The sequence below is a fragment of the Lepisosteus platostomus genome, chromosome 8 (genome assembly GCF_059453375.1).
Source record: "Lepisosteus platostomus isolate fLepPlt1 chromosome 8, fLepPlt1.hap1, whole genome shotgun sequence".
Taxonomy (NCBI): domain Eukaryota; kingdom Metazoa; phylum Chordata; class Actinopteri; order Semionotiformes; family Lepisosteidae; genus Lepisosteus; species Lepisosteus platostomus.
The window spans coordinates 58,047,250-58,073,844 of NC_142618.1; the positions used below are offsets into that span (position 1 = coordinate 58,047,250).

General features: G+C 38.4%; 1 protein-coding gene and 1 long non-coding RNA gene across 3 annotated transcripts in view; one reads left to right on the forward strand and one right to left on the reverse strand.

Annotated features, from left to right (window-relative positions):
* Window positions 1-26,595, forward strand: part of gmds (GDP-mannose 4,6-dehydratase) — a 304,999-nt gene that overhangs the window by 194,690 nt on the left and 83,714 nt on the right. The gene's annotated exons all lie outside the window — the stretch shown is intronic.
* LOC148657586 (uncharacterized) lies at window positions 645-7,641 on the reverse strand. Of its 2 annotated transcripts, none has more exons than XR_015941004.1 (3): window positions 6,603-7,641; window positions 5,715-5,825; window positions 645-4,945 (listed from the first exon to the last, which is right to left on the reverse strand). It is a non-coding gene; the product is annotated as an uncharacterized LOC148657586 (long non-coding RNA). The 2 variants fall into 2 exon arrangements; XR_015941003.1 differs by having other exon boundaries at window positions 645-697; window positions 6,603-7,181.

A 26,595-nucleotide genomic window follows, 5' to 3' on the forward strand; every position in this document is an offset into this window, starting at 1 on the left:
TACTTGAGAAAATGCAGTTCAGAGATTTCACTATAAAAGTATAGCAGTTTTAAATAACTGCTTCCTGTGTCTGCAGGAAGTTGTGGCTTTTATCCTGTGAACTCTCTGAGCATTCCTCAGACTAGGGTACTTCAGCATCCCACCTCAGGAGAAGATGAAAAAGGGAAATTACTATGCCCAATAAAATTCCTCATGGGAACTGCAATGTATCCATCAGCATAACAGATATTTAATAGCAGATCGTCATGCAAGCAAATGAGTAAAACACAATATAAAACATTTCATGTTTCAAAACATATTAAATAGCCCTGTCAGAATAACAGTACAGCATTGTTAGCGGTACAGTGATGAAGGAATGCACTCAAGTAAAGTTCAAGTATTGAATACTTTGTGTGTGCTTTATTTTTTTTCCTTCATTAAAAATAAAGTAATGGTAATGCAAGTCTGTGCCACTAATTCCTTAGTTGTTTTCTTCCGTCTGTATGAGGCCCACACAGTCAGCAGCGCGCTCTGAGGGTTTGGGTCAGAGAAGGCAAAAAGAGAACATGAGTGCAATGAGGGACTCTGGAGTATGGTTTCAACGAGGCTCTGCATCTCAGCCCCTCCGGTTTCCTCTTTGTGTGGGGCCCCCAGTTTCCAAAGTCTTCTTTGGATTCAGGTCGCCCTTTCTGAGCTAAACTGGAGATCCTGCCCAGACCTGTGGGAAAGTGCAAAAAAAAATTCTGCAGCTATTTATACTGTTCCTTTCCCACTCATTCTCAAAGGAACTCCCAACAGGAAGGTTTCAGCACAATCTGCCGAGGACAGCTTCTAATTTTTAACCCTTCAACCTCTGTCACATCGGGATCCATTGCTCATGCACTCAAACGCTTCTCTCCTATACCTTGTGATTAAAGAACATTATTAATAGTGTGTTGTATTACATCCTTCAGTGCTTAATTTGTCATACAAGGCTCCATTCCTTATTTTCCTCAAGTCTTTTTTTTATTTTCCTAGAATGTGACAAGAGTAAACTACGTTCATACCACTTGCGAGAGTGCCTTCTCTTTTGGTGTGATTTTTATCCCAAGGTTTTATGCCAAAGGAGATCAAAAGTACTTTTCAGTCAAGGATAAAACTTCCATGATAGTTTGCATTTCCGTTCTTTGAGGACCAGAAAATGTCGACTTGTTGCCTTTCTTCTTACCCTTACTGTCCAAACTGAATTAAACCAAATCTTCTTACACACTAGAACTTTCTTTCTAACTCTTCTGTATAAGTTTTCTTCTGAGCAAACCAAACATTGGATTAGCCATTTTTTTTTGTTTGGTTCAGTGCCACATCTTAACAACATGTTCTGATGGATCCTTCACAGTATTTTTGCCCCAGTCACCCAGTTGGGTCGGCATTTGTGATGTTTAACAGATCTTGATTGTATGGAAACAAATAAGATAATGTACATCATAATGAACTAACCCTTTGCAATACTCAGCTTTATTATAAAAGATGCACAGAAAATGTGCAGCACTTTAAGCTTTTTGTAAATAGTCAAGAAAAGCCCATGTGTACTGGAACAAACTCAGGAGATAAGCCTGAATTGTGCCTACCTTTTCCAATTTGAAAGCTGCTGAACAACTGTGCAGAGAGCAGACATAATGCGTGCTGTATGTAAGAATAATTTTTCACTAATCAAAAGGTAATTTGCTTGTTTCAGCCCATTCCAAATTAAATCAAACTCTCTGTCCCGGATTTATTACAGTATGTGCCTGCCAGCTTTTCCGTGGTGCAGAGCTCTTAACGATATGCTCCTCCAGGGATGTGCACATCTGTTTACAGCTGGCTCTCATTATACCGCTCTGCAGTAGCCATTCTTTTCCATTTACCTTTTCTTCTGTGATGGTTATTAAAACTGCAGTTTTAAAATGGTAGATTTACGTGATACAGGTGCTGCACTTGTAAAGAGGAGACTACTACTCTACTACTAGTAGTAGTAGTAGTAGTAGTAGTAGTAGTAGTAGTAGTAGTAGTAGTAGTTGTTGTTAGCATTGCAAACGGTGACAAACTCATGAAGTAGTTTTGGTTTGTTTCATACAGCAGATTATACTTTTTGTGTTGATTGAAGACTGAAGTTTTTACTGGTGGCCACTGCGTTTTTGCAGTGAACCTGCATTAATTTAAAATAAGTGTACATTGGACTCTGTATTTTATTAAATATTTGTTTAAAGTTTGTAAGTGTTCATTTTCATAGGATGGTAGGAGCAAAATCCGATGGAAAAAACAACATATTAAATAAAATTCCCAGAGCAAAGCAAGTTCCGTGATATGCATTTCATTTCTGTTCTAAAGAAAGTGTTTTATTTAAACAATGGTGGGCCAAGTGAGCTTTTGAATGTGGGCGAACTGTTTTGATTCCTTAAAAACAATAAAACCACTCTTCAGTAACCTTTATACTGTATATATATATACCTAAAATATAAAAATAACCAGTCTGAATTTGGATAATAACCAAAGATATATATATAGAGAGAGAGAAACAACCCAACGTATTTTAGAGTACTTCTGTATGAATGGACCCATGTGGAAGAATTCAAGGGGTATAATCGAGCGTAGCACCATTTAGAAATGTTTATGTGACAGACATGCTTTCATTTTATATAATGAGGAAACTAGGAATGAAGAACTGAGTGAGAGGCACAGCACTGAGTTATGACCACTGTAGTTCTCCAGATATCTGGATAACGGCACTAAAAAAGTATAGAACAAACCCAAAGAAGTGACTGCATAGCACTCCTAACCTGTTCCCTCTAACACAGCTGTAAGCTTCTCACTGTCTCAAGGGGCTGTAAAAAGTCAGCATGGAAAACCCATGTGGGTCAAGAAGATGGAAAGCAGCAAATCAAAGTGCAGTTTCATGTATTACAGTGATTCCTTTATAGACTGTCAGTAGAAGTACTACTACAGACAGCGTTAATAGTGATTATTACGAAGCCTGGGGGCCAGTTTTTTTTCCTGGCCCTTTCTAGAATTTTACTTAAAATTTATACCAGAAGATCAGCTCCAGTAACATTTCTGGAATCGGATAAGACACGTCAGTTGAACCTGATTTCTCATCATCCATGTAATTAGAACTTGGCCTCTGTAACAAATGTGAGTTGTTTTCATGCAGCTGCCTTAGAATGTCGAGTTTCATGGAGTATAATTGGAGCCCTACAGGTAAGGAGAATGTTAAAGTCTACGTGTTTCTTAAGCATGAAGTTCCGACCTTGTTCTGTTCTCCTCAAGCTCCAACAGCAAGGCATTCGCTAGAGCTGTAGGAATAAAAGAGCTCTGTCTTTCTGCCAGGGTACATGGCACTGATTTAACGTGTTAGTTCCCATTGGTATCTGACAAATGAAGTTCTGCCTAAAGGACTTCATGCAGCTGTGTGAAGTAAGGCAAAAGAACAGTGCTGCCTTCTATTACAATTTCTCCAAATTTCATGCCCTATGTAAATTCAGATGACAGATTAAATATACAATTTGTTTTCTGAGAAACAGTACACCAGCCATTGTGTACAAAAAAAGTAATGTAATGACAGTATAAATAAGAGAAAACCAATTCAAACCCAAATCCTAAGGAAACGTTTTTGCGTGCAATGATAAAACCTTGCACAAGGTCTAATGTGTGACTAACGTGACTCTTAGAGAAAGTTCTGATTATTAGTCTTCCAAACAGGAAATCTATTGTCCTTGTTCAGATTGTTAGGGGACCGAGCAACTAAGCTGTTGGGCAACTCTCAAAATTGTTGTGTTTCTGCGGGACTTTCCAAATGCTCATAAAAGTGAAACTTCTGGACAAAGAATCATGAAACTTGGCAGAATTTTAAAGGCCTAAAGGAGGTTGTTTCTGGATGAAAATGAAGCTAATACAGTAGGTCTAAGAACTCAACCACCATATTGAATTTTTCACATAATGTCAGGAATTTTATAACTTTTTGTTCAGCAAAACCAGTTGTAATATAGAAAGTCTGATAAAGAGCATCATGTTGCGTTAAAGATATACTGTACATACTGTATGTTTAGCACCAATCTAGTGATCACATGGTCTGGCAAAAAACTTCCAAATAGCTTCTTCTCTGAAACTAGTTGGCTGATTAGAACTTAGGATAGGTTTTATTTCAAAACTGTTAAAGACAAGTTGCTACATTAAACAAAACAAAACCACCATGAATCACTTAATGCTCTCCTATAAATGTATGGTTTATGAATTGGTTGACATTGTTGAAGTGATAGTGCAATTGCTATAATAGATTACTAAAACTTTGTAGTATTACTACATGTAATACTTACATAAATGCAATTCTAATACAGATATATCTTTATAATTGTAATCTGCAATTGACATACTGTATTGTGAAGTAGCGGTTCCTATGTATGCCAAGACAACTACTTGACCACCATTGACAAAATTGACACTTTTGCTGTCTTGCGAAAGAGCGTGATGATTGTATTCAAATTCTACAATACTTTTTCACTGGGTCATCATGAAATGTGGAAGGCTGGGTCTTCCTCTTTAAGCATTCAAAGCTTCACTTGTAATTCTCTAGTTTTGATGCTCTTTTGTCATTTTATTAGGTTGCAGGTAAAGGTAATGTGGGTCCTAATGCCCCAGTATAATGATAAGAACACTATACTGTAAAAAGGCGCCGTCCTTCGGATGAGATGTAAAACCAAGGTCCTGACTCTCTGTGGTCATTAAAAATCCCAGGGAGTTTCTCAAAAACAATGGTAGTGTGACCCCAGCATCCTGGCCTTTACCAATCATGGCCTCCTAATAATCCCCATCTATGAATTGGCTTCATCACTCTGTTCTCCTTCCCACTGAGAGCTGGTGTGTGGTCAGAGTTCTGGTGCACTCTGAGTGCTGTCACATCATCCAGGTGGCACACTGGTGGTGGTGGAGGGAAGTCCCCGTTACCTGTAGAGCGCTTTGAGTGGAGTGTCCAGAAAATAATAAATAAATTATTATTATTATTATTATTATTATTGTTGTTGTTGTTGTTGTCTGTTACCTAATGTTTATGACACCAACCCAGGACATACGACATAAAATTTTGCAGTCCCATACATTTAAAATACTTATAAAGATAATTTGTATAATACGAATATGGAAATGTAGATCAGGCACTGAATTAAAAAAAGCATTTCTGTGCACATTGTTTTAGATTTAAAACATATTTGCAAAGTGCATAAGCCTAGAGGTAACATTAATCTCTGACATTCAGTCTCCTGTGTGGAATACAGAGACTTTTAATAGGGGTCCAATGATTCCTATCTCTCAGTGGCGAAAAGATACTGAGGAAATGATTGTTCACATTAAATTCTTTGGGCAAGATTATGCCCATGTCTTAATAAATACTCCTAGATCATAACTGGAAATCTAAAAGTGATTTTAGAAGTGTTTTTTTACATCAACCAAGACCCTTATCTGCCAACACTGCTATGTCTTAGATCTGCCCTCCACCACTGTAGAAAACATCCATTTACAGGCACCCAGAAATTTAAGGAAAGACCATAAATTCTGCTTGGCAAGGACTGTTTGCAGTTGTTCACAGGAAACCAAAACCCTGAACGATGTCCCCCCCTTCTTGATACCTCTTGAGATCTTATTCATGCAGAGTCAGAGCAGCATGTGTTAGCTGGCTTCCTAGTCTTAGAGGGTGGAGCTGCAGTGCGTACTGTAGATCTCTGTCCTACCTTAGGAGGTGCACTCAGTCCATGGGAACCAGCCTCAGTCCACATCCCTCAGCCTGTGAGAGTGCAGGTGCCTTTGATGACAGGCTGTCTAACTTTGAAAAAGCTGATTTGCTGGGCAATTAGAGAGGGTAATTAATTTTGTTACTTAAAACAGTAAAAATGATTACAACACAAAATTCATTTTTAAGGCGGTTTATTAATATGAAAAGGAAATAAATGTACTTGAGAGATACCATTTTTTTTTCATAGCCCTGTAGGTATTATATGAATTTTAATGTCTAATAAAGACTTTTAAAACTTCTAATTTTAAAAATCTACTGTTTCTCTTAAAACATAAAAGATATCTAATTAATCAACATTCTTAAAAGCATTTTCTCTGAGGAAAAGAGCTGTGCTAAAATTGTCATTATTTTATATCCCTCTGTGTCTGATGTTTTAGTACAATTCATATTAGCACTCAAATTATTATTATGTCCAAGAATTGTCAACATACTGTATTCAGCCACTTGGAGACTGCACTTGTTCAGACTCTTCAACGTGAACAGAACAGCAAGTGCATGAAAAATGAATAAAGCAATGACAATGAGTAAAGACACCATAACTAAAACGACATAGGAAAATTGGAATCATACTCAAGCAATCCTCTACCTTAACGTACCTCTTTAGCTCACATATTTGTTTCTTACAAAATGTCAAAGATGAAGTGTGATTACTAAAATTAATTAACACTTTTTATCCACATAATTTGTGGCCATCTTATTTAAACACACATTATCTTGTTTGCCTTTCAAGTAGTAAGGACAAAGAGACTTCAGTTTTAACCGGAAAAGCCAGTCATCTCTTGCTTAAAAGTTTCCAGTTGGGCATCACATTTCACGGGCCTCTCACCTGAAGTGGTATTTCTTTGTTTTTTAACATTCTCCAGCCTTCTCTGTCTCGTGCCGGTAAATTGTGAATTACTCCTCTTTTGTCCCAGGCGCATCTGCGTGTCCCATCTCGTGTTTCACCGTGACACCTCTTAGACAAGCTTTCCTTCTCCAGGCCGAGGAGATATTTGATGCCTTCAGTATTGTCGCAGTGCCTCCCCCTTAACAGCGAAGTCAATCCAGGGATCGGCAGGGGCAGCGAAAAAGCCAGCTTGAGGCTGCCTCCCGTCTCTTCTCGCCATCGTGATTGATGGCTGCAGACGCTCATACCACTCCTCGCCTTCTGCCCCGCCCCCCAGTGGCATAGCATTTCGTGTGTTCAGCTGTGGAGTGACCCAGACCTGCGGCCCTGGCGGCGCCAGCAGTTTTTCTGCCCTCTGTGGTGGATCAGCCTGAGCCTGGTGCTGCAGGAGCTGCCAGCCCATTCGTGACCCCCCTTTGCTATGTCATCTTCGAGAGCCTCCATCCTGTGCCCCTGCTTCTGTGGGCAAGCCTGAATGTCAAGTTTCTATGAGCAGCAGGCGGTATACGATAGGGACCCCCGCCTCCCCCCCCTCCCCAGCACACGCACACACACCTTCCCACCAAAGGTGTCATTTTTCACACTGGAGACTTTGTTTACCTTTCCTACCCTCCAAAGCCCCACCGAGGTACTTTGACTCCTTCTTATCTCTTGCAGTATTGAGTTCTGTAACCGTGCACTGATCCCCTGATCCAGTGGAGCTGACCTGTTTCTCAGCTGCTGCTGGGAGGTGAAGATACCGGGTTGTTCTTCTTTTATATAAGTACATTCTTTGCAAGACAAATGGTAGAAACGTGGAGATGAGGACAGATAATCCCCGCTGACGCCGCACCTGTTTTGACAGGGCAGGAGGAAGAGCCTGTTCTTTTCAACACGCACAGCATTGGAGCTGCTTGATTTTTTGGACATACTGTATCAGATATTCATACGGCACACATCCTTTAAAATAATCCAGCTTCTAGCATGATGTAGTCCACTGGACTTCACCTACTGTAACTGGCCCGTATTTGGATGCAGAATTGGGTGGAATTCTGATTGACAGCAACACCGTATCTTTTAACGTCTTAGAGAAAATATAAAGATTTCACCTTGGGGAGACCTTAATCTTCATCAGCAACACAATTAGGTTTCATGCTTATCTTCATTAGAGACTATTTAACCAACATTATATGCTTTTCTTAAAACTATTTTTAGAGGTAGGTTTTGTTTTGACTTTTGTGTTTTTTTGTTCATTTCATGCTCTAATGCAAAAATGCAAGACCTGTCTCCTCCTTGGGAACAAATGTTGATAGCTCTTAAATAGCTGCTTTTGTTGTTATGATGTAAGTATTCCAGTTTTCTCCGTGAAGGAGCTGTGGTGCAGGAAAAAGTATTTTTGTTTTAGGCAGTATCAGTCACAGCGAACACTGTGACTGGTTCAGAGCATTTTGTAAAGCCCGGAGTGGCTCACTCTGCTATGCATTCAAGAGGCTTTCTCTCCCATGCAGGGGTGGAGCTATGTACTTGCTGCCAAGAGCTTGCAGCTCCGATCACAACAGAAGCACGCTGAGTAGAGATCGCGGCTTGCTTTGGTGCGCGTCTCTGCCACGCCTTTTAGCAGGCTTGGGCACCCTGATAACATCTCCTCCATCCATCTGTGCCGAACCTCCAAGGTGCTATTAGCAGAAGGCCCGTATGTTGTTTTGCACTCAGTGCTACAGGGTTGTTCTGCCTGTGTTGGATAATTGCATCCAGTTTCGATGAGCTCTCGTTTTTTCTCCTGGAATGGAGCCCAAGTGTGTGTGACCGCATGCAGAGGGTTCCTGTCAGTCATTTCTACCACTCACTCTGATTTGGTCACTATCTCTATTACCTACAGTAGGAGCTTTGATCAGCGAACTTCATATACAGTATAAAAGGCTGTGCTGCCTTTAAGTGTTTAGTGTCCACAGAAGAGACACTTTTTTCTTTTTTTTCTGACTGTTCTAACTCCTGAGAAGATAACAGGCATTTAATAATGCTTCATAAAGGAAAATTTATTTTCTCATATTTCTATTTACCTATTACAAGACTGAGATAAATATTATTATATGCAATGTTTAGTGTTGATTAAGAACAAAACCCTAATTCTAACCACAGCCAGAATCATATGGTTAGTGTTATGAAATATTTAATGATTTTTTATGTGTTTAATAGCACATCCATAGATTGCTTAGACACTGTTTTTAATTTACACAAAAAACTAAGGTGTTGCCTGTATTGTGTATATATTAGGTTTTAAGATGTTGTAACATCTCCTGTTAGTACTTATTATAAAGTGAAAGTCGTCATGCATGTGTGCATTTTGGGCAAAAAACTTCCATGAGAAAAAAAAATACAACCATGGAGGAAGACTTTGGGTCTAAAGAACAGGAAAGCAGGAAATCTGCACAAGTCAAATTCAAAGTGTTGAGGTGCCGTATTGGCATGACTGAATGATCACAGTGTTTCCAAAGCATTACCAATTAGCATAATGTTTACAGACGTTTACAGTAAAAACACATCCATAGTGGGATACACACCAAGTAAAAAATGGACAAATGTAAGGAGAAAACAAGCCTTATATTTATAAATGCCCACACAATAAAGGTATATTGACAGTACATGAACATCAACTTACAAACATGAGTAGGTTAACTGTCCTTTATGTACAGTGCCACCTCTGCAATGCCAGGGTTTTTGTGGGCTGAAACCATATTTTCAGGACTTGTTCTGCAGAAATGGCATGAGGCCCCACAGATGGATAAGTAACACATCAGGCTTGAGCAACAAAAGCCAGTCCTCAGGAATCCAGAGTAGCCTAGGCTGAACCTTTATCAGCCTCAAATAATAAACCTTAAATAAAATTACAAATTCTTCATCACTAATATTCTACATTTTCAAGTAAATTGAATTTGTACATTTACTAAGTAATGAGGGGTCTTCTTTCAAATTTTAAGACATATCAGTTCACAAGTTCATGTTCAGTAATGAAAAATGAAAATGTGATTAAAGACAAGCAAAACAAAAAAATTAACCTCCTTGTAACTAAGTGCCTGATGCATGATTATTAATAGATTATTTACTTGTTAACTAACCTAGTAACAATTAAACTTAATGTGAAACAGCATTCATTTTTGTATGTATGGGATTGAATGCATTAAAATATTTGTTTGCTCTAAATAACCTTGACTGGCTTAAACTTAACCGTTTTTTTTTCAAGAGCATATTAAAGACAGACATCTGTAGCAGCTGAAAACAAAAAAAATATCTTGAAAGAGAAGGAAAGACATTTATTTTATTATTACCACTGTTTTTGTCTTTATTTTATCCTATTGTGTTTGTTAAGGGTGGAAGAAGTATGGATATACAATCCATTTTATACAGCTTGAACGTTTTGATTAAAATAAGCTTTGTTTAACAGATGTTCCAGTATAGCAGCCTGAATGTCAGTCCATCCCACTGTCACTGTTTATTATTTTGCTACTTTCAGTAGCACAGATAGCTTCTGGATTAGGTCACCAATTACAGCAAGTAATTAATAGGGGCACAGCAGCCTGGTTATTGTGGTCTCACTGTAATGAAATGTTGTACAACAAAATTTCAAAAACAGACAAGTGAATTTCTGCTAAATCTATTTGAATGATGATACTTATTGGAACTGTTTACACCTCCAACAGCTCCCATTTCTCTTACCAATAAAGAAGAAAAAGCACACAAACATTTAAGAAATATTTCTTTTCTTTTTCTTTTGTCCAGCCAGCAGACCTGATGCTTTTTGAACATCTGTTTCCAGTATACCCTTGGTATGCAAACTATTGTCTATTGGAAGAGTGTTGTGGTAATGTTTGCCAGGGTTAAAGACTGGGTCAATTTGATCAGGCAGCTAAAATTAGCTCCTGTGTGTTTCCTCAAGAAGTAGGAGAAGAACAAAAAAAAACACTGTAGAGACTTGTTGGTATTTGTTTTGGGGTCTCGGATTGTGAAAGAAACAACAAATTACTAATTTTGAAGAGAACATCATTGCAAAAGAGATATATTTGGAACTTCCTTCCAGTAGTTTGTGAACATGTTGATGGAAAGTTAGAAAAAAATAATAACGCATCTTGATTTTACTTCTCTAATGTAGCTAAATACACAAAATTTGACATACAGTTGCAAAGCATTTTTTTAAAGGGTCTGTTGAATTAAGCTGATACGTTGAGGATTGCAAAGTTAATTCTGCATCTTGTTCTGTAGCAGAAGCCTGTTCTAAGTTTCCACTGGCCTTTAATCAGGGTGAAATTTGTTTATTAATTTAGATTGGAACACAATGCATGTGTGGGATAAAACTGCAGAACATTCATTGTAGTATGCAGAATATTTACTGTTGACCCAGTCAGTAATATCTTTTTTGGCTGCTGTAGATGTCTCTCTTTAATACATTCCTGAAATCAGATGGTTAAATTCAGCAATGGAGGTCTCCTTTTTTCTCTCCCAAGGTTATTTAAACTAAACTAACCATTTTTTTTAATGTCTCGAATCCCATATAGCATGGGGTGTAGTCTAATGTCTGTCGGAGGAACGCTATTTTGCATGTAACTTGATTATTATCTGCAACAAAAATTGTTAACAGCTGGGCTATTCATGGCTGATAGTCACATAGTTTATATATTGAAACTGTTGGAATGTGAACAATTACCTCTTTCATTTTCTCACAAACCCTAATATAGTTTATATAAACTGTTCTCTTTAAAAACCTTGTTTAAAACATTTTACAGGCCGCTGGGGTTTAGTATTTACAAAGTCGAAACTCGGCTTCGGGAGCCGATAAGGTTGCATTGGTGGTCTTGAAGTTGTAGCTGTTTTGGCAATTTGTTAGATTGAAAAATTAATTCCAAAGGCCTGTTGTTGTTGTTTTTTTTTTTCATTTTCAATACTTGAAGCAATTTGGAAGAAACATTTTATTTGGCTTGGACTCCTTTTACCAAGTTTTACACAGGTATGTAAAATGGGGTTGTGATCTGCCACCCACCTTTAAGGTCTCGTAAAGGTTAAGTTGTACCAGATTGTGACTCAACCTTTACTGTTGCATTTGTATTTCTAAGGTCAAAGCAGGGCAAACCTCAATGAAATATGTCAACACACTGTTCGTCTGTCCAATGATGATGTCACAATTTGTTGTTTTCCAAATGTATTTTTTTTTCCCCTGTCATGCGAAAGCCAGCAATACAAAAAAGTGGCTTGAGCCTGACTTCCCAGCTGTCTCCTGCTGTCGTCCCACTGTGTGGCAGACACAGGGAGGTTGCGAGAGAAAGGAGTCAGCACATCAACTAGAAACAACTGTGCCCCACATGGCCTGCACGCACCTTGCGAATGGTCCCGCAGTTTAACCCATAATTATTACAATTACCATAATACAGGTATTAACAGACGCAAATTGCTTCCAAATGTCTCTCCTGCAAATGCGCACACACTCGAAAATGATATTAGTGGCTCAAGAAAGGCTTATCTTGCCTCAGACTCATTCTCTGTCTTGGTGTCCTGGCAGCATTTTGTGCTAGTAAACAAGTTTCCAAGCAAAGTGCTTTCTGCAGGTGTGACAGCTCCGAGTTCCAGGAAAGAATTTCAGACACCACCACACACAGATATTAAGTTGCTATGTCTGCTGAAGACGCTGCTAGGCCCAACCACAGCAGAGGCATCTCAATTTCGTCTGGCAATTTTCCCCATGCTCACCTGTTTTTTAGAGAGTCTGTATACTTTTGATAGTTTAAATTTTGCTTATCCAATGGAGATGTATATTCATTGACTTTATACAAAGAAATACAAATGGCCCTGTGATAGTAGTTATTTAATATTTAAGTTCTTATGGAGGTTCAGTCATTTAGTAGTTGCAAGGGAGTATTAGACCAATTTAAATGCTCCTTCATCTCCAGGGAAGGACGCTTTGTTCAACCTGAACTAACCTGCTGACCCCAAAACGTTCCTGCATGCCTCTCTGCTTCTGGTCTGTTTGTGATTCCTGTCCCTATAACAGTTACAATGGCCCTTTCCATTCAGAAGGAACGCTTTACAAATAGTGAGGGACCCACTTCGTATGAAGTGTAGCACCCCCTGGCTGGTGTGTGACAGCCATTCTGCACCAGCAGCCCCACTCTACAGCAGACAGGTGGAGGAAAGAGAAGCTGTCTCACCAGCTGCATGAAGGGGAAATTATAGATAGATTAGATATATCAGATTCTGCATGCCTGGAGTAGGATTTAGCCAGAGGACTGGGGTTAACTCCCCTTTTCTTAAGAACAGAGGACACATACTGCTAAACTACTGGCTTTTGCAACTAAACAGTATTGTCCATAAGTTGTTCATAGCCAGCAAAAACAAAAATGCAGTGATAAAGAGAAACAAACAAACACCCCTGGTGTTAACTGTGCTGATATGCAAAAACACACAAGCTGCAAAACAGTCATAGCAAAAAACATGAACTTCAATTATCATATGGACAGCTTTTCTCTTTTAGGAAACACTGGCTGGCTCAAGCAAGCACAACAGTTCAGCTGTTGTGATTTATTCCACAGCACATGGCATTCACAGCTATTAGAGTTAGCAAACAATGACTCCTGATAATCAGAACCATTAGAGCCTTTATTTCTAGGACATGCATGGCAACAGTATCTTCCAACTGCTGTTACAATGAACTCTGCAGGAGAGAGAGAGGAGGGTCTCTCTTAGTACAGTATGTTTGCACCTTCTACTTTTGCTCTTTTTGTTCTTGCTTCTGAGAAACATGGGACTTTTCCTGCCTGAAACTGCACCGCAAGCAGATTCAACATCAATGCAAATCTATTTGGGCATGATGCCATCGCTAACTAGTTAAAACTAATAGCTAATTTACTGGTAAAATCTTAACTGTTATCTTTAACGAAGCAACCAGTTCTCTGGATCTTATATAATTTTAATTTGCAAGGAGGAAACAAGCAATGCTTTGTGCCTTTTTCTTATTTTCTCCTTTTCTACTGTCTCAAGAGACAGACTGTCAAAATAACACAATATACTATCTGTTTCTAATAGCCTTAACAGTCACCACTCATGTTGGTAGTAATTGAAGGGCTGTGGCTTTTTTTCCAGTGAGACGTTCAAGCATTATAAAAGTCTAAGATTGCAGAAGAGCAGTTATGAATGTAAATTCTCTGAGGAAATTGTTCCCCTTGAGTGATTGTGATGTGAAAAATTGTGCTTAAAGTTTGCAATGAATTCAGACATTCACAGTACAAGGAACTATACAAGAAAATTTTGTTCACAAATACAGTACCTTTGTGTAAGGGTCAATGTGTTTTATACTGACTTTATTTGTAAATTATCCTACTAGTGATTTGCTCTTTTTCTTTTTTTCTCCAACAGAGTAAAATACAATTACATGCAGTCTACAGCAAGTCATTGTAAGGCTACAGTATCTTGACTTTATCATGAGGTACAAAAGGTCTCAGCTGTTGCCAGTCTTTCATACCTAAAAACCAAGTTTAATAGAAAGCTGTGATAGCAGCACTACCACACTGTAGCCTGGTTAAACTGCTTAGTGGTAAACATGCAATCACCTGTAGTCAGTGATCCAACTGAAGGGGAACAGCGTTAGTCCTCAGTGTTAAAAGAAGCACTGTCCTCCACCACCCTAACCGTGCAAGACTAAAGAAATCATTCAGACACACTCCTCCACTCCAGCTGATGAAATAATTAAAGGACAGGGAACACCCCTTCCCTAATAGGGATGCCTTCCCTATTTATACCTTAACAACTTGAGTACTTCCTGTTGTTGTTCTTTATATACACACTTTAATATTATTAACATGTGTAGGCTTAGCACGGTTCTTAACTACCTGGCACCAATGGCATCAGGAAATGATGTCATGATAGTGTGTGTGTAAGAATGCTGAGTGGCCCTCCTTTATGATCAGTGGTTCCTTACCTGCATGTTGTACTGGTCGATGGATATTGTTTTCACCTGGCGCCGCGCAGGTTTTGCACTCCTTACTGTTTTGCACTCCGCCTGACAGTTTTGTTTCTCTTACCATGTGTTTTTTTTTTACTGTATATGAACTCGTTTTTGTATTTACTTCATGTATCATTACCTATTTGTAAGTCAACCTGAATACGAAAATCTCCTTAATAAATAATAGCTACAGTATCTTAATAATGCTACCAGAGGCCGCAGTTGAGAAGTATTTAACACAGCCTGCTGCAAATCACATGTATACATCATAAATCATCTGGTGTGCTTTCATGGCCGTTGTTGACAGGAAATTGTTATAGCATTGTGAGTGGAACATTCTCCTTTCTGATGGCTTGCTCTTGGATTGTTTCTGTACGCCAGCTATTTGTGAGAAAAGTACGCTTAATAGTGCATATTTTTGAGCCCTTTACCGATATACATACTTAATGTGTGCTTAAAATAAGAAAGCTTAACAGGTGTTGTAAAATACGGTGACGTTAGATTTGTTTAGAAACATTTGCTGTGGTACATGTGAACATTCACTGCCACGTTCGTGCACATCGGCTAGAGGACGTCCTCTTATTTTTTCCCCTTTTATATTCATGCTTATGATATTGAAGTTCCACACTGTTGCAGATTTTTTTTTTAAAACAGGCAGATAAAGCCATGGCATGTCTCCATCTCATAAGAGCACATTTTCAGCTGGAGCTCTGAAATTCAGTATTTCTACAGTATGTACACATTTCTATGCTCAGAGAAAATGGTGCTTCTTTTACAACGACCTGCTTTTTCTGAAGTTTGCATTGAAATCTAAATATTATGCATTCCAATATCGCTGTACTTAAATAGCTACTTAATTTATTTGAATTGTCCAAATTTCAAGAGAGCACACAAATCATGACTCTTGATTCCATCACTGAATAACAAAGCAAAAATAGTTTTCTTTGGCTATTACTCTTCCCTTCAAATTAATATTACCATTATTTGTTACTTGTTTATAATAAAATCCTTTTGTCCCCTCCAGTAGTAGTAGTATGGAGAAAATACACCTGGTTAACATATATGTAGTCACTCAATCTGTCTGAAAACTGATGGCCTATTTAAGCGGATGATAACAATGTCAATAATATAAACCATGGGCAATAAAAACCTTTTTAGCTGGCCCCTGGGATTCAGGTTGTAAAGGCCTGGCTCAATTTAAAATATCTGCTAAGCACAAGGATAGATTTCTGGTTTTCATGAAGCATAAAAACCACATTGACTTGTATTTACATCTCAGTAACTGGTATTACTTTTTTTTTTCTCCTCAGCAAGAATTCAGAGAGAGGTCACATACTGTATACCCCTCAAATCCCATGCAACAAAATAACTACTCTTTGACTGGCCTCAAATCTCTTTTAGCCATCACCAAAGAGATTTAAAAAAAGGCAGGAAGTTACTTTTTTCTTTGCCTCTTAAGATTTGATACCATAAGTTCAGCGTCCATATGTGTGTTTCATGAATTTCCTGTGTTTCGTGAAAATACTGAAATGAGCTTTTTAATCCTGATATGAGAGTTTTCATAAGAGAGTTATACACGTTTTTCTTCTTGCAGGCATTTTCTGATTTGCTCCATTTCAGGGAAGGAGTGAAGTGATGTTGCTTATCGGCCGAGCTGTTAAGTTCTGTAGCCTGTGAGGTATCAGTCGCCGATCTGCACGGTTAGCCTGTTTTACCTTCCAAGGAAGTGTAGACAGAGCCAGCTGGAGCACGAACACTGTAGGAGAGGGAGTGAGCCGTAATTGAAACAGGCGACTGCTACAGTACAGACAGGAAATAAAAGGAAGACTGGTTCCTTCGACGGATTAAATTAGATGTTTCAAAATTCAGACAGTATCAGGAAAAGAAGACTAATGTTGTGTAGGGTAACAGTAAGGTCATTTAGAACACGTCCCTCCTGAAGCATGCGTTCTTTGAAAGCTACATTCAGAGATTTCTCTGCATTCCAGCATTTTGTATTTATCTTAAAACATGAAAAGGGCACTTTGAAACCTCTAAAGTGTCTTATTTCATTTGTTCATTTCATGAATCAAGCATATGTTTCTTTTGAATTATCATTTTTTGCTGTATAAAATAATTTTAAATCTTCGAGATTCTTTAAAGCATTTGTAAGAGACGTGTATGTAAGTACTAACAACCTGTCTGTCAAAATCTTTGTAATGTGTGTATGACATCTGTTTTTAGTAATACCGATTTAAAGTGTTTGGCATTATAGTAGTGAAACAGTGTTTCACATTCTCTACACACCATTGTACAGTATTTAAGGTTTGATGTAACAGAAAAAAAGATTGTTCAGTGGAACAGAGGGCACATTTGTATATCCGAGTTGAGCCAAGTTCAGCGCCACTGAATTAAAGGAGAAAATTTGTTTGCAAGTGGCGTACCTTTGTTGCTCCAGACTATAGTGTGAAATCAGGTGCTGAACAGCTTTTTCATTTATGTAACAGCATACGATTTTGGAAGTGAAAAGCTTTCATCAGTTAAGAACACAAACTACAACAGTGCTCTGCACCCTTGCCAGATGGCACTGCAGATCAATCTGATTAGTGAAAACAATGGACATCTTGGCTCACATCTTGAAGTGGACGTTTTTGTTCCAAAGTTCAGTCTGCTGGCCTTAAAATCAATGTATTACACATTTGTGTAGTGGATTTACATAGTGTGTGGAGTGTCCTGTGTAGATTTAGTAACTTATTATTCCAAGCACAAGCAGCAGTAGCAAAATATTTAATTTAATTTTGCTCAATTGTGCTTTAAATACAAATAAGTGGAAATGAAAACAAAAGAAAGATGTTATTTTTCAGGTGCACAGAAGTGCAGTACTCCTGATGAATTCCCTTAATTTTTGTTTGGTAAGTCCAAACCACAAAACACGAAAGTTTAAATGCAGCTAAACGAGTAAAATGTTTTTTTCCCTCTTTTTTTTGTGAAAATGTTTTATTAGATGACTGTACAGAAAACCAGGCCTGGAAACCTCATTTACTCTTTGATGGTGTCAAGGAAAGTTCTATGCAGAGTTTGCCTCTTCGTTCATTTCTTCAGTATGGTTCATGCACAGTAAGTGGCTTGGCCAAGGTGTGATAACCTGATTCTTTTTCCACCTGCGGGCACACGGCCAGATTAAATCCAAGATATTTCAACTAGGCACAACAGATCTTCAAATTGGTGTACTAGTCCTGATAATCCACTGATTAAACCTCTTCTGAAGTCCTTTAGGATGATCTTAACAAGATGGGTGAAAAAGAAGAATACACTTAGCACATACCCTAGTAAGTGATGAGCAGTGAAAGGACAAAAGTAACAGCGATTCCCTGCAAACATCTTGCAAATATGCGACTTGAACTGTTACACAGGTGAAATTGCAAAGAGAACGTTTTCTAGTACAGTTGAGGCAAAATATTTCCTCTCTTGCATTTAGAATCTTCTACTGTGAATCAATCCTTTATTCCAGTGCGTTTCACTAAGCCATTTTTCCTCTGTCCAAGAAAAACTTAAGACAGCCATCACCCCTTCCTTTCAATTCATTTTGCTACTAATTCCTCTGAAAATACCACAACATCTTAGGACCACATGAGCTCCTATTCATATTTACAAACCTTAACCTTTAAGGTTTTTGAATCCAGGCAGAATTTTTTCTTCTTTTTTTCTTCCAGCTGGAGCAATTTGCAAGAGGCTCGGATAGCAGATACAACTGGCCTAGAGCCTCTGTAAGCGCACACAAAAAATCCCATTGTACACACATCTGTTCGCATATTTCCCAATGCGTTTCAAAGCCGTACCAACTAGTGCACCAGGATTCGTTTCCAAATTTGATATGTTTCAAATGAAACTCTTTAGTACTAAATGCTTGTTGAGTTTCTTTTCAAACATATGCTAATAAAGGTCTATAGGTCAGCAATTAAGCAGCACAGAAAAAGCAAAACGTTTCCTCTTGTTATCTATGCACACTTAATGTACAGGATAGATGTAAATGTATAGATCAGTCCCTAGCTTGTATTTTCAACTAGTGTCAACTGATTTCTAATGTCAGAGAACTGGTATTAATAGATTTTCTGTATAGATAACCTTTTTTTCTTCTGCTTCTTCATGAGATGGTCAGGCACTGAGTTGATCCCATTGGGATGAGGCATGCCACTGTAAACTCATTTAACTTGATGGGTATCTTGTGGGAGCAAGTGCACTACATCTATTCTTTTCAATAGATGTGAATATTTAGGTAATGTCGGATGGGCTTATGCCAACATTGCTATATCAGAAGGTGGGGGAGGGGGCTGGGAATTGGGAGCATTCTGCAGAGTTTGATTGTCTGTGCTTTAAAATAATATACAATTCGTAGTATATCATACTGTTTTAATGGAACTTTCCCAGCAGTAGCAGTTTTTCCATAGTGCAATAATAAGATGAGACTCTTCCTTCGTCTGTTCCACATTTCCCCTATGTCTGCTCAATGGCTGTTATAGCAAATTGATTAAACCCAATCATATAGGCACTGTATCTCATTGTTTTTAGAAGAATTGTATCATTAATATGTATGTATGTACTGCAGGCCACTAATGAGTTTACGATGTAGTATAATTGGGCCACTTGTCAATGTGATTCTTTGTTCTCCATTGAATATACAGTATATATATCAGGCATAGGTCCACTGATATTCAGTACTTGATTTATGCAATAATTAAGCTAATGGGTTTTCATTTGCTCTTAAGTTTGTTTCTATCGTTTTAAAAATATTCTGTAACCCTAATGCTTTAACCGTGCAAGGTTTGGCCCAGATTGTTTATTGACACACCCTGTAGTGAATGTCTGTTTCTTCTAAAATGAAGCCAAAGAGATGAAGTGAAGCACCTGTTTCCTGAACTTCCATTGCATATGTTGTCAATTTGCTAAATAGCTTTTATGAAAATGATTTTTTTTTCAAAATGCAACTAATGAACATAGAAATATCAGACCAATGGTTTTCTGATTTTTGGTTTTAATTAGAATTCAGTTTTAATAGTACATTCTTCTGGAAAGTTATGAATAAAATTCACTGTGTATTCTGATTTGCTGAGTTGCATTGATTCACTGAATTTTAATACTCTCGATGTGGAAGCTGTGTTTTTCCCCAGTCTTTTAAGAATCTGGTTTATTCTTAACTACGGTACCTTGCTACTCTATCCATCATTTCCAAAGCTTCGGATTTCCAACTTGTAAACCGAAGAACAGATTGTTTTTGTGTTTTTCTTGTACAGCTTACATTATCCATATTTGTCACTTTAAACTTTTTTTGAAGCAGAGGCTTGGGCCAGAGTTTTACTATGAATGCCACTGTAAACGGAAATCTTTAGTTTCAAATTCTTCAAGGAGGGAGCTGCAAGGTATGCTTCTGCAGTGCTCTGCAGTGTTTTGGATCAAATATTCTTCCGTTAGAAGAAGGGATGAGGCTATGTGAGAGGTAGGGGAACTATATTCTGTATCTTTGGGGGTCTCTTTGAAACGTATGGCAACTATTGAGACACCCCCCAGACTTTGAGGTGGTTTGCAATCTAAACAAATGTATTTTATCTCGCACAGTATAAACAGATTCAAACTTCTTTTGATTTTTAAGCATGTTATCTTATATTAGAATTCTTTCAATTATAATGTTTTTGGTTGAAAGCAAAAAAATGCCACATTCACTTTCACTGAGAAGCAATATAAAATGAATTGAGCTAAAACAATTCAGTGTATATGTCACTGAAGGGTGTAGTTGAGAGCAGACAGATGAGACGTCACTGGTGCTCTCTAAACAGCTGTGTGCTGAGCAGCCGGGGAAAGGTGGTCAGGGACAGAGCAGCTCTCATTTTTGTGGGGAGATTATTCCACCCCTGAGGGGAGAGGGCAGAGAATAGACGGGCACTGAAAGTGTGAGAACAGAGAGGGGACACAGGAAGTCTGGGAAAAAGGAGGAAGGGAGAGGGGCTGGAAGGAGAGATGAGGCTCTATTGCACTGAACACCAGCGAGCCTGAAACATACCTTTGAAACATCAGAAGGATCCCAGGACAATTCTTCATATAGCCACCTTTAACTTTGGCAACCTTGTTTGGACACACCCAACTTGAAAAGAAATCAGGTTTAAAGCATATCTTCTTCCACTGTATATGCATTGAAATGCAGTGATTTTTATAACCCGCCCCCTGTGTAAAATGCGATGTAAAAAAGCACTCAGCCTAAAGAGTTCCAACATATTGACGTTGCGTGTAAACCTTATGGTACAGTGGGTACAGTAAATGTGACAAAGGTGTCACCGAACTCGGTATGATACTGTATGTGCAATAGATATTGACTTCCTCCTTACCACGTTTTATATTTCTGTTGCAAAATACTGTGGGTGAACATCAAAGTTAATCTGAAACTTTTGTGTTAATGTGCTTATCTTAACTTGTTTACCTCTCCTTAAACATGACCGCTTAGCAACTCAAAGTACGTTCTTTACCTTTCAAAACCAATCGCACAGCATTGATGCGTTAAGACTTGCCAATTCAGCATTTCCAGAAAATTCCAGCATTTGATCAAAGGCTAAAACATGTCTCTCTCTCACTGTGACTCAAATAAGCAATTCAGGGCAGTTTTAATTTAAGGATAAACTAATTAATTGACAACCATTGTGTCAAACGGTGGTGATCTTCAGCCTCCAGTCATAGTGTGAAGGGTAATTAGCAGGTGTCAAGGTGTCAGAGAAAACAGATAACGTCAAGCAGGGGTGTTTATTACACTGCTTTGCGCACTGCTAAAATAGAAGATGTCAAAAAAGCTATCCTAATTGTATATGCTTCTATACATTCAAGTAAACACTGTGCAAAACAAATTGAATTGTTTTAATTGTTTTCCCAGCAGCTATATCGCCCTGCAACTCAAAACCGGCAGCCCACTGAACTGTGTGAGCCTGGCCAGTACCTGGATGGGAGACCTCCTGGGAAAGCTAAGGCTGCTGCTGGAAGTTGTGTTAGTAGAACCAGTAGGGGGCGCTCACCCTGCGGTCTGTGAGGGTCCTAATGCCCTAGTATAGCGGATGAGATGTAAAACCCATGTTCTGAATCTCTGCCGTCATTAAACATCCCAGGCCGTTTCTCGAAAAGACCCTGGCATCCTGGCCAAATTGGCCTTTATCAGTCATGGCCTCCTAATAATCCCCATCTATCGATTGGCTTTATCAGTCTGTTCTCCTCCCCTTTGAGAGCTGGTGTGTGGTGAGCATATTGGTGCACTTTGGCTGCCCATCATCCAGATGGGGCTACACACTGGTTGTTGAGGACAGTCCCCATTACCTGTAAAGTGTTCTGAGTGGAGGTTCCAGAAAAGCGCTGTCTTAGTGTAAGCAATTACTTATTATTATAATTTTCATCCAGCAGTTCCTAGAATAAATGCAAACCTTTTGCATCAGGCTCACACTTTGGTCAAAGGGTGATGTTTCATTGTGATATCCTAGCACTCTTTTGTAACAGTTACTGTATATGACCATTGTTTTAAAAGATTTATTGTGATACCACAGGACTCTTACTTACATACAGTATATGTTTTTTATTGCCTGTATTTATCTCCTGTTTTTCAGTTGTGTGGATTTTTTACACCTGTTTTTAAAATTACATGTCAGAGCCACAGGATAGACATAAATTATAGTGGATACAATCTTACTTATATTACAAAACACCTTAAATGCTGTAAGATACTTGTGTGACATGCACATGCAATTCTGTATCATTTCAAAAATGTGATAGAGTTTGGAGTATTAACATATACTTTAAAAAATAGAAATTCATTATAATTTATTTTGAAAAAATTTAAAACTTCAATCCTAAAACACAAAAAAGCAGTGCCAGAACAAAAAGAGTAACATACTGTACTGTATATTTTCACACAGTGAAAGACTTTGCAGTCGTTGAACTGTTTCCGAATGTGGGCATACAGTACCTCTCTGTAAAATAGCTTTCTTTCCGAAACACTGTGAGCTTGTTCATGTTCACACGTGAATCTTTTCAAACAAAGATGGTACTGCCAAGTGACGACAGATGAAAAGCATTAATCAAAGATCATATGCGATTTATCGCAGGTGAAATATGATAACTGGAAAAAAAATAAACATTTTCAGGAAGGGGGATATACAGCTCAGCTCTGAAATGTCCATCTCTCCTGCTGTACACATAGATAACAGTAATTAAAAAAACAAAATTAATAGCAAAGAATGAGATGAAAGAACATCCAGGAAATCTGGGTGATTGTAACAAATGTATTTTTCTAGGTTCTTGCTAGATGGTTAGAGAAGGTAATGACTTGTTGTTTTTGCAGGTGTCTTTCTAACCGGGTCTTATCATGTGTCGTTCTGCGGTATTTTATCAGTGTTGTTCTAGCATTGACATGAAAACAACTTCTGTCATTGGGTCCAGTCTTTTGTAAGTGGACCTCTGGCACAGTTTACTTTTTCAAAGCCTCTGAAAAATGAGGTTGTTGGTGCTGCCAGTGGAGCTGGTAGACCAGTAGGTGACGCTCTTCTCTCTGGCTTTCCAAAACAATGCCCTGAGATGGGTGGTGGGATTGAGATGTTAAACTGTGGACTGCATGTTCATTAAAACTCCCATGGTGGCATTTGGAAGATTATGGGTGACAATTAAAATCAGGTGCCCTGGCTAAATTTCGCTTTGCAAAATCTGGCCTACACACAGTTCCCTATAAGTGCAACGGGAAAAACATTTTCTCGCATTTCTGTCTTATCTGTTGTACTGTACATAGGGGGTGCTGGTAAGGGTGACTATCACATGCCACCCACTTTGAGTTGAAGTACTGTACCTTCCTCAGTGGTACAAAGGTAGCATCCCACCCAGGATTTGAACCTACAACCCTCTAGTCTGGAGTCCTGAGACTTAACCTTTACTCCACAGTGCTGTCATGCAATTTATATGTCTTAAAAAAAACCTTAATCAACTTAAGTAAATAATATAAATACAATGCTAACACACAGTTAGTACTTTTGAATAAAATGGTATCTTTTTTTTTTTCCTTTCTTCCCCCACTGAATCGAGACTATAGCTTTTTTGGATACTGTTACATCCTTCTCCTCTCATCATTAAAATGTCTGTAGGGAGCTAAAATATTTGTTTTTCCTTTTAAAATGTACTCTCATTTCCTTCAATAAAAAAAAAGATACCAGGAGATCTTCAGAAAATAAGGCAACGTTTTGCCTGCTTTTCCTAAAGATGATTCATCAGTTAAACTTGCCGGCGATACAGAACCAGCCCCATATCTGATATTTTCCTTCTGCAATTGATAGGGCATATACGCAAGAATGACTCATTTCTGAAGGTCTTGACCCATGGGGACAATGACTGAGGCCTGTGTTATGGCAGCATTATTATGAGGACTTATAAACCTTCACCACAAGTCAACTCCTTTCGCTCTCTCGATGTTTGTAATTTTGGACTTCCACACACACCTTCTTTTGTTCTGTGTCCTCTGGCAATTAATTAAAGCAAGAGCGCTTCCTCTTGTAGGCCCACCTGGGTAAAAACTCAGTGCTGTGTAGAAAAATCCGGTCTAGCATGCTTGTTCAGACGCACAGTAACTGCCACTTTTCAAGAGCCTGTTGTGCTTCTCCAACTTTTCATGTTTCAGAGATGTGGGCGAACGAACGTTTGTCTTTGTGTAAGAGTTCTGTTTTCGTTGCACGTTTATGACACTTTTTTGTATGACTAAAGACACTCGGGCATTTTTCCATTCAGGCTCAGTAGACATCACAAGGATCAGCTCATCCTTCAGACTTAACTGAATTTACTCCTGTCAGCACTCCTGTCACTGACTTGCTGATATGAATGAGCAAAGTGACCTGCATAACACACTGATTTATTCTTACTGCTGGACACACGTACACGCAACACTTATCTTCTCCTATTGGATATAACATATTTTATTTTTATTTTTAACTTATTTAGCTACAGATTTTTAACAGAAGCTCAGAAGAATCATGCTCACCTACAAGGCTTTACATGGCTTGGCACCTCAATACCTGTCTGAACTTTTATCGCCCTACTCCCCACCTCGCAACCTCCGCTCTTCAAATTCTGCCCTCCTTACTGTCCCCCAAGCCCGTCTACATTGTATGGGCGACAGGGCCTTCTCCTGCTATGCCCCCAAGCTCTGGAACTCTTTGCCCAAGGATATTAGAGAGTCACCTTCTCTAAACTCCTTCAAATCCAGACTCAAAACCTTCTTCTTCAGAAAAGCCTTTACTTAACTGGTTCCATTCTTCTCCCCTCTGCTCTTCTTAATACCATCTTCCACGGTCTCCTCGATTATTATTGTTGTATTGTTGTAATTATAATTGTGTCCTATCTTGTGAAATGTTCTTATTTATTGTTGTAGTCTTCTTATTTATTGTTTATTGTCATCCTGTAAAGCGCTTTGAGAAGCCACCTTTAAAGGCGCTATATAAAATAAAGATTATTATTATTATTATTATTATTATTATTATTATTATTATAAGTTATACAGGACTATTTTGCTTTTCATTCTCAACCCAGATATACCTTTGCATACACGCCTCTTTAATGCTTGTGTAGATACTTATCCGAAAAAACATAAAAAGAGATTCAAAGAGTTACACCTCAGTTAATAACAACTGTGCTTCTTGACTAGTATAAAATGTATGCACATGTATTGTACTTGTCCAAGAACATGCAGAACATATTTTTTATTGTAACACAACTAAAGTAATTGCATAATTAGAGCATTCTGAAAAGAGACTTTTATTGCTCAGAAGGGGCAGACGTAAAGTATTCTTTAAACCAAGAGCGAAAGTTTGAGACCAGGTGAATTTGGCAAATATGGTAAATTCACGCGCTCTGCTTCTTTTGGTCAGGATGCCGATCTACCACAATCCGCAGCGGGTTAGAGAATTTCCCACCCAAATGTTTTAAAAACATGTTATTGCGTCAGAATTGCTGTACTGTGAACTATGGAATGATCAAGAGATAAGTGCCTCATCAGCGCTGAAGGCAATGCGCTGGAGGCTGGTGATGCCCAGCCATCAGCCTCTCAGTGGAACAATGATGTTGTTATGTGCTCCAGAGTCCTGTGTGACACTTCCATTTTTAGAAGCCACGTTTTGGAATAATGATGCAATAGAATGCATTATGCAAGTGAAGCCTCAAATAGAAATTACTCCTGCTGATTGATATGAGATAAAATACCACTTTAATGAATACGAGTGGGTGTATTAAGAAAAAAAGGGTGTTGTTTTTTTTACCTGCCTTTTTTCTTTCTCTGTTAATGTTTCATGTTTACGCTCAAGCTTGCTTGAAAAGAAAATTAATCCTAAGAATTAAAGCATCAAGAAGGTTGTTAGATATATTGGATTTTAACGTTAGGCGAGTACATAGGCAATATCAGACAAAACCATTCCTGCAAGGTGACAACAAATCCATCTGTCAGACGCCTACAGAAGATTGTAAGAGGGCAAAGCCTTCTTTAGAAGTTGAATGACATAATTCTTGCAACAGTTTAACAGGTATTTGAAGGGATGTGTTTGGCTCTGAAAAATCTTTTTTGGAGGGGGTACTGTAACTGAGAGCTGCTGGGTGGATTACTATTACACATCATATAAAAACATTATTACACATATTGGTGGGTAGTAGGGTTGGTATTGTTTGGTTGTTGAAGATGTAGTCGTCCTTTTGGCAAAGATCCCTGCTTGATTAATTGTGCATAGATCCTTTAGCTAAATTCTGCTAGAATTATAATGTGATGCTTATAGGTAATGGGCAGAGGTGTACTGAAAAACTTAATAATATATCCTGCACAAGAATTGCTGCACCAGGCACTTTGATCACAATTCTTCCAGTAGCATGATTCACAGAATACAAGATGCAAAGAAACACAAAGCTTTATTTATGCCCAGCCCAATAGTTAATGAATTTTAATCA